The following is a 7226-nucleotide window of genomic DNA, read 5'->3' as shown; positions in this document are numbered from 1 at the left end:
ATTATGGGAATTATAAAAATATTCACGCACAAGAGGCCACAGGCTGTGTGGCCAGGTAATGGGACAGAAGTTCATAGTTGTCTGATGGATATCTTCTTTCACTCCTGCCTGGGAATATCAGCCACAGTAGAGAATGTTTGGTGCCTCCCCCTGAATGGCCGTTTTCTGTCACATCACACACCTGGTTTTCATCTCCACACTTAACTCCATCAGATGTAGTCTTATTGGCAAAACAAACAAACAAACAAACAAAAAACATGAGGGACTTTCCTGGTGGTCCAGTGGTTAAGATGGCCAAAAAAGAAAAAAAAAGTTTCATTTGTTTCCTGATTTGCTGAATGCCCCCTTTAGAATAAGAGTGCCACAAGACAGAGATCTCTGTCCACTTCACCCCTGACTGGCACATGGTAGGCACTCCGTAAATTTTGGTTAAATGAATGGATATATGATATCCTCATTTATAAGAACTCATTTATGTTCACATAAATGAGGCTACCCCCCCCACACACGCACAGTTGGATTTAGTGATAAGAGAGACTAAATTCCCTAGGGCATGATATTTCCCAGGGCAGATTAGTAGATCAATGGTGTCCCTGGCCCCTGGCCCCCTATGAATTCAGGGAGGTGATATTTGAGCTGGATTTAGGGAGATGAGTGTGGTGGGGATTTGTGGGGAAATCCATCTGCCCTTCTCTCTGAAGGACATTCTGAGGGAAAAGGCTGTTCGAGAGACTATTGCTAAGTGAAAAAGCAAGGTTCAGAAGCGTTTCTCTAAAATGATCCCATTTTTGCATAAATCAATAATGTTACTACTTATAGAAAAGGTTGAGGAATACACACCATGTTGCTGATGGTCTTGACTCTGCAGAAGAGAGCATCTTAGGGAGATTTTACTTCTCTTGCTTTGGGTTTATATAGTGCTTAAATTTTATGTATTATGTCATGCATATTTGTTATCAGTAAAAAAAAAGATAAAAAATAACCTTACCTTGCATTGTCTTACAATGTTTAATATGCTTTCCTTTTTCCTTCTTCATAGAGACTTGTTTTGTTTTCAGATGAGTCAAGATGATCAATTACAGGAATGCTCCCAGGAGCATTTGAATTATGCAGCGTTAATTTGTCTTTAAGCAGAATGCCCCCAGACTGCAGGACTTTGAGTTGATTTTAGGATGTACAAAAGAAAACATATATCAAGAAGCATAATGAACTGTGAACTTGCTGCTCAGTTTAGGAAGTAGAACATTACTGATAATGTGTCCTTCTCTGTCCCATCCCCTGAGTCCCCACCAGAGGAAACCACTATTCTAAATTTTGTATGCGGGGAATTCTCTGGTAGTCCAGTGTTTAGGACTGTGCGTTTCCGCTGCTGGGGCCCTGGGCCTGATCCCTGATCAGGAAACTAATTCCCACAAGCTGCAGCGTGGCCAATAATTAAAAAAATAAAATTTGTGTTCAATATTCTTTTCTTTTTATTGTTACTCCCTTTTAAAAAATAATTTTTGGCCTCTCACCTTCTGAGATGGCCCAAACTCTGTCTGTGGAGTGTGTTTTTCCCAAGGCTGTTCTCACCTTTTGAGATGGACTGAATTCTGTGTATGGAATGTGTATGTCTCTAAATAAATCCACTTCTTACCTAAGGAAAGTTTTTTAAATATAAAATAAAACATAATTTTTATGATAAATGCATACATCCTTGATCAATGTATTTGTAAAAATTCATCAAGCTGTATACCTACAACTTGTGTACTTTCCTATCTGTATGTATGAACATCCATCAAAAGTTAACAATAAAAAAAAAAAAAGTTAACAATAAAAAGAGGACAGGGGTGCTTCCCTGGTGGTGCAGTGGTTGGGAGTCTGTCTGCCGATGCAGGGGATGCGGGTTCGTGCCCCGGTCCGGGAGGATCCCACGTGCCGCGGAGTGGCTATGCCCGTGGGCCATGGCCGCTGAGCCTGCGCGTCCGGAGCCTGTGCTCTGCAACGGGAGAGGCCGTGGTGGTGAGAGGCCCGCGCACTGCAAAAAAAAGAAAAAAAAAAAAAGAGGACAGGTGCTCAGATAGTTCTGCCCTAAGACCAATGTAGGAGGAACCCCTGCCCTGGGCTCTGCTTTAGAAGACCCTGCTTAGTGGCAAGTCCCCAGAGCCCAAGGGATGAGCCCACCCAAAGCCCGTGGCCCAACCTCTCCACCTTGTTCCAGGGGGACTCTGGAATTTCTGGCCCCTATACTCTGAGTCAACTTCCCAGGCCTTCCCGGGACTCTTCCTGAGTCCATTCTTCTGAAAATTGACTGTCTTGCTGGTGTGTGGGCCCCTAAGCCAGAGGAGCGGCCAAGGGCTCTTTTTTTCTTTTTTTAAAGAATGTCACGGGGCTTCCCTGGTGGCGCAGTGGTTGAGAGTCCGCCTGCCGATGCAGGGGACACGGGTTCGTGCCCCAGTCCGGGAAGATCCCACATGCCGCGGAGTGGCCAAGCCCATGAGCCATGGCCGCTGAGCCTGCGCGTCCGGAGCCTGTGCTCCGCAACGGGAGAGGCCACAACAGTGAGAGGCCCGCGTACCGCAAAATAAATAAATAAATAAAGTGCCAAAGAAATATAAATGATTATTAAAAAAAAAAAAAAAGAATGTCACGGATGATTTCTCCAGAGGGTTCTTCCTTTCCTTTCCTTTTTAAAATTTTTTAAATTTATTTTTTGGCTGCGTTGGGTCTTCGTTGCTGTGCACAGGCTTCTCTAGTTGCGGCGAGCGGGGGCTACTCTTCGTTGCTGTGCGCGGGCTTCTCATTGCGGTGGCTTCTCTTGTTGTGGAGTACGGGCTCTAGGCACGCGGGCTTCAGTAGTTGTGGCACGTTGGCAGGCTGGTTCTTAAACACTGCGCCCACCAGGGAAGTCCAGGGCTCTCTTTGTAGGAAGCGTGACTAGCTTCTAGACGCGGAGGCTGGGGCGCCCACACCTGTGTGCATGAGGCTCTAGGTGCGGAAGAGCAGTAGAGGTGGGAAGAGGAGAAAGGGGGAAAGGCTGCAGGCCAAGAGCCGACTCTCCTCCAACTGCCACCTCTAGTTTGGAACTCCAAAGAGTCAAAGAACTGTACATTTGAACCTGGACTTCCAAGCTATTATGAAGTTGTATTTGTCAAGATGGGAGAATAGAAAAATATTTGACTTAACAGTTTGTTTGCTTGAATTTTAAGTATTTAGACTCAGGTATATGAATCTCCAGTGGTACTCTAGTTCCAGGTCCTGCAAATGTTAGGGATGAGGCTGTGCCCGGGGACCCACTCCCACAGGGAATATGGCCCGAGGATTTCTTTTTTCTTTCTTTTTTTTTTTTTTTGTGGTATGCGGGCCTCTCACTGTTGTGGCCTCTCCCGTTGTGGAGCACAGGCTCCAGACGCGCAGGCTCAGCGGCCATGGCTCATGGGCCCAGCCGCTCCGCGGCACGTGGGATCTTCCCGGACCGGGGCACGAACCCCTGTCCCCTGCATCGGCAGGTGGACTCTCAACCACTGCGCCACCAGGGAAGCCTCTGAGGATTTCTTAAAAGCCCCTCAGGTGATTCTCACGTGTAGCCAGAGTTGAGAACGTCTGTTTTAAGATATCTTTTGATTAGTGTTTTTTGTTTTTTTTTTTTGGCTGCATTGGGTCTTTGTTGCTGTGCGCAGGCTTTCTCTAGTTGCTGTGAGCGGGGTCTAGGTTATTTTTCATTCCTAATATTTAAACTAATCCATTTTATTTTTTTTTTTTTTTTTTGGCTGCGTCGCCCAGCTTTCGGGATCTTAGTTCCTAACCGTCAGAGAATTCCCTAAACTACTCCATTCTAAATGTACACTGTCGGGGGGAGTTCCCTGGTGATCCAGTGGTTAGGACTTGGCACTTTCACTGCAGTGGGCCTGGGTTCGATCCCTGGTCAGGGAACTAAGATCCTGCAAGCCGTAATGAGGGAAGAAATATTAAACAACTATCAAAAAATAATTTATTCATTTAAAAAACAACAGAACCGGGCTTCCCTGGTTGCGCAGTGGTTGAGAGTCCGCCTGCCGATGCAGCGGACACGGGTTCGTGCCCTGGTCCGGGAAGATCCCACATGCCGCGGAGCGGCTGGGCCCGTGAGCCATGGCCGCTGAGCCTGTGCGTCCGGAGCTTGTGCTCCGCAACATGAGAGGCCACAACAGTGAGGGGCCCACGTACCGCAAAAAAAAAAAAAAAAACAGAATCAGTGAACATGCAAAATTAAATTACTTTTGTAGACTTTGGTAATATTTTATTACCTACACAGACCTCAATCTTACTTAAAGATCTTTTTATGCAAAGTCACCATCAGGATTTACTGAGTAAAAATCGTGGGTATTCACCTGGCCCTAAATGTCCTATTCCAAAGAGGAACAGGTGACTTTTGAGGAAAAGAACTGCCTTGGTAACCTCCCTCAAATACTTATTTTAAATGAGCATAGTTAATGGAAATATTTTGTAAACCACCTTTGGGTACTACAGAGCACAAGGCTCACCAAATAGAAAAGGAAATCAAAACTTTCTTTCCTTATTCAGGAAACTTTCCACCTTTACTTTTAAGATTACAAGTTTTTCACCTTTTTTTGACTGCTTCATGCAATTTTTAAATTTTTTAAAATTCTGCATTTCGATGTTGTAAGAGTTCTTTTTCAAACGATCTTCAGAACACAGACAACAGAGCAACACTTTCAAGTCATATTGTTTGACAGTGATGAAGAGATGAAAATGGACGGATGTCTGAAAAGAGGTATTCCCTCTGCTCCAAAGGTGAGCAAACTTTTAACATGTGAGCAACACAGAACTCCATTCCTCTGGCGATCCCTCAAACTCAGAATGCTTCCATTTAATAAGTCGATATATTATTCTTTTTTAAAATTTTATTTATTTATTTTTGGCTGCGTTGGGTCTTCGTTGCGTGCGGGCTTTCTCTAGTTGTGGCGAGTGGGGGCTACTCTTCGTTGCAGTGCGCGGGCTTCTCATTGTGGTAGCTTCTCTTGCTGCGGAGCACGGGCTCTAGGCACACGGGCTTCAGTAGTTGTGGCGCACAGGCTCAGTAGTTGTGGCTCACGTGCTTAGTTGCTCCGTGGCATGTGGGATCTTCCTGGACCAGGAATCAAACCCGTGTCCCCCACACTGGCAGGCAGATTCTTAACCACTGGGCCACCATGGAAATCCCTGATATATTATTCTTAAAAATTAAAGTTGGATCACTAGGAAAGACTGAACAAAAGTTATTCCCCTTCCCCCCAAAACAACAAAACAGCTTTAATCACCTCCTTCTCTCCCCACAAAAACAGGGAAGTAGTTGGGGTGGAAGCCTTTAAATCTGAAATCTCAGCTCCTAAAACATTGCTGCTCTTTGCTCAGAACTGCAAGTCCACATATTTTCTTCTCCAATGTTTCCCCCATTTATAAGTTTATTTCCATACATGCATGCATGCACACACCCACACATACTCACTCACACATGCTCTTAGTCTCAAGTGAGACACTTTTTTTGTGTCTGCTGATAAATTATGAGGATTATGAACTAGGTGTGTACAGGTTTTCAGAGGTGCTTTGTCAACATGAGTCACTTGAGTCCTTTTCTCCAAAAGCCTGAAATCAAATTACACAGCTGAAACTGTTAGGTGTCCTTTTGGGGGGCTCCGAAGAGCTCTGGTCCTTTATGTCTCAGCACAGAAAGAATTCAGTGAGAGGCAAAGTGATAGATAAGAAGTGATTTATTAGAATAGGATGCTATGAGGCTTACAGGTGGGCAAGCGAGAGGATGCTGCCCGGGAGAACTTAGTGGGCTACACTTTTATAATCAAAGGAAAAGTGGGGAGGAGGAAAAGACCACCTTCTGCCTCATTCTTGGGTAGATGTCATGCTTCCATCACTAGCTCCTCCTCCAAGTTGGGCAAGGGAGTTTTCTTGTCCCTACGTGGTCAACCTAGGGCTGTCATGGCACTATGGAAAAATTATTTTAGGTCTTAGTATAATGAGGGTCTTTCACTTTGAAATGTCACCTTTCCATAAATTATTGTTTTTAATGTGTGCAGAGAGCATGTCCTAGGGGTCACTAACTTACTGAGCTCACTGGGCAGGATGTGGGTCTCATGCCACCATTTTTTTTATTGTTTTGGGGCATGTCTCGTGCTTCTGTTGCATGGTTTTGTTGCTAAGCAAGCCTGCTTGGTTTCGTGGATAAGCAAACCTGCTTTTCTGAGTGATCATTAACTTAGGGGGGTCTCCCACACTTTTTTCTTTACTTACAATCCCCTAGTGGGATTGACTATTTAATTACCTAAATTTGTCCCTTTATTCTGTCCCTATCACAACCAAGGATCACTACTTTCCCAGATGCTGTTCACAGGCTGCATATTGACGAAGGGCAGATAAAAAGTCCTCATAACTGATGTTTAGGTAGGAAGGCAAAGAGACAATCTCTGTCAGGCTGATGTGCCAGGGCAGAAAGCCTAGTGTGCTGTCCTCAGGACTAAACTTCAGTACTAAATCAGGACCACGGGCACCATTCGAACTAAATAAACGGTCTGATACACCTACATCCAAATCTGTGGATTTCTTTTGCTGCTGGGCTACTAACTGGCAAAAGTCTTGAGCAGCTCTCACAATATCTGCTTTTGCATCTTCTGGGGACAGCACCTTCACTGCCGAATGGCAATCTTCATCATCACGATTTGCAAATTCTGGTGAGTATTTGGAACCATCTATGTCCAGAAGTTCCTGCTGCTGTTTTAAAATTTCATCCATCAATCTGGAGTTATTTCTTTTGAAAATTCCTTTGTGGTCGTAGACGCTAATGTAAGAGGTGCCCACTGCCATACATCACACCATGAGGCTTGCGATGTCGGAGAAGCTGGGCTCCGGCTCTTCGGAGATCACTAGGTCTACGTGCACAGGCAGCTTCTTCAAGGAGCTGGCGTCCTCGTGCCATTGCAGCCACGGGTGGGCGGCGAGCGGGGCGGGCTCCCCGCGCGGATGCCTGTGGTCAAGGCTGTTCCCGCCGATAGCCGGGGGCTGGCGGAGCGCGAAGCCGAGCGGCGCTAGGACCGCGGCGGAGGCGGCGCAGCAGCAGCTCCGCCAGGTCCAGTTCCAGGTGCCGAACCGCAAGCGGAGCCGGGAGGTGAAAGTGCGGTGCAGGCCGAGCAGAGCCTGTAGCCCCGTCATAGTCTCGTGGCGCCCGGGCGTCCTCTCCTCCCCCTCCCCCACCCGCG

General features: G+C 46.1%; 1 pseudogene; it reads right to left on the bottom strand.

The window, feature by feature from the left end:
* Window positions 1-6339: 6339 nt before the first annotated feature.
* LOC112402817 (dehydrodolichyl diphosphate synthase complex subunit NUS1 pseudogene) lies at window positions 6340-7179 on the bottom strand (annotated as a pseudogene).
* Window positions 7180-7226: the final 47 nt, after the last annotated feature.

This window comes from Neophocaena asiaeorientalis, unplaced genomic scaffold (assembly GCF_003031525.2).
Source record: "Neophocaena asiaeorientalis asiaeorientalis breed wild unplaced genomic scaffold, Neophocaena_asiaeorientalis_V1.1 scaffold275, whole genome shotgun sequence".
In the NCBI taxonomy this organism is placed as follows: domain Eukaryota; kingdom Metazoa; phylum Chordata; class Mammalia; order Artiodactyla; family Phocoenidae; genus Neophocaena; species Neophocaena asiaeorientalis.
Note: the sequence above shows the minus strand (reverse complement) of the source record. Positions and strands in the feature narration are given on the sequence as shown.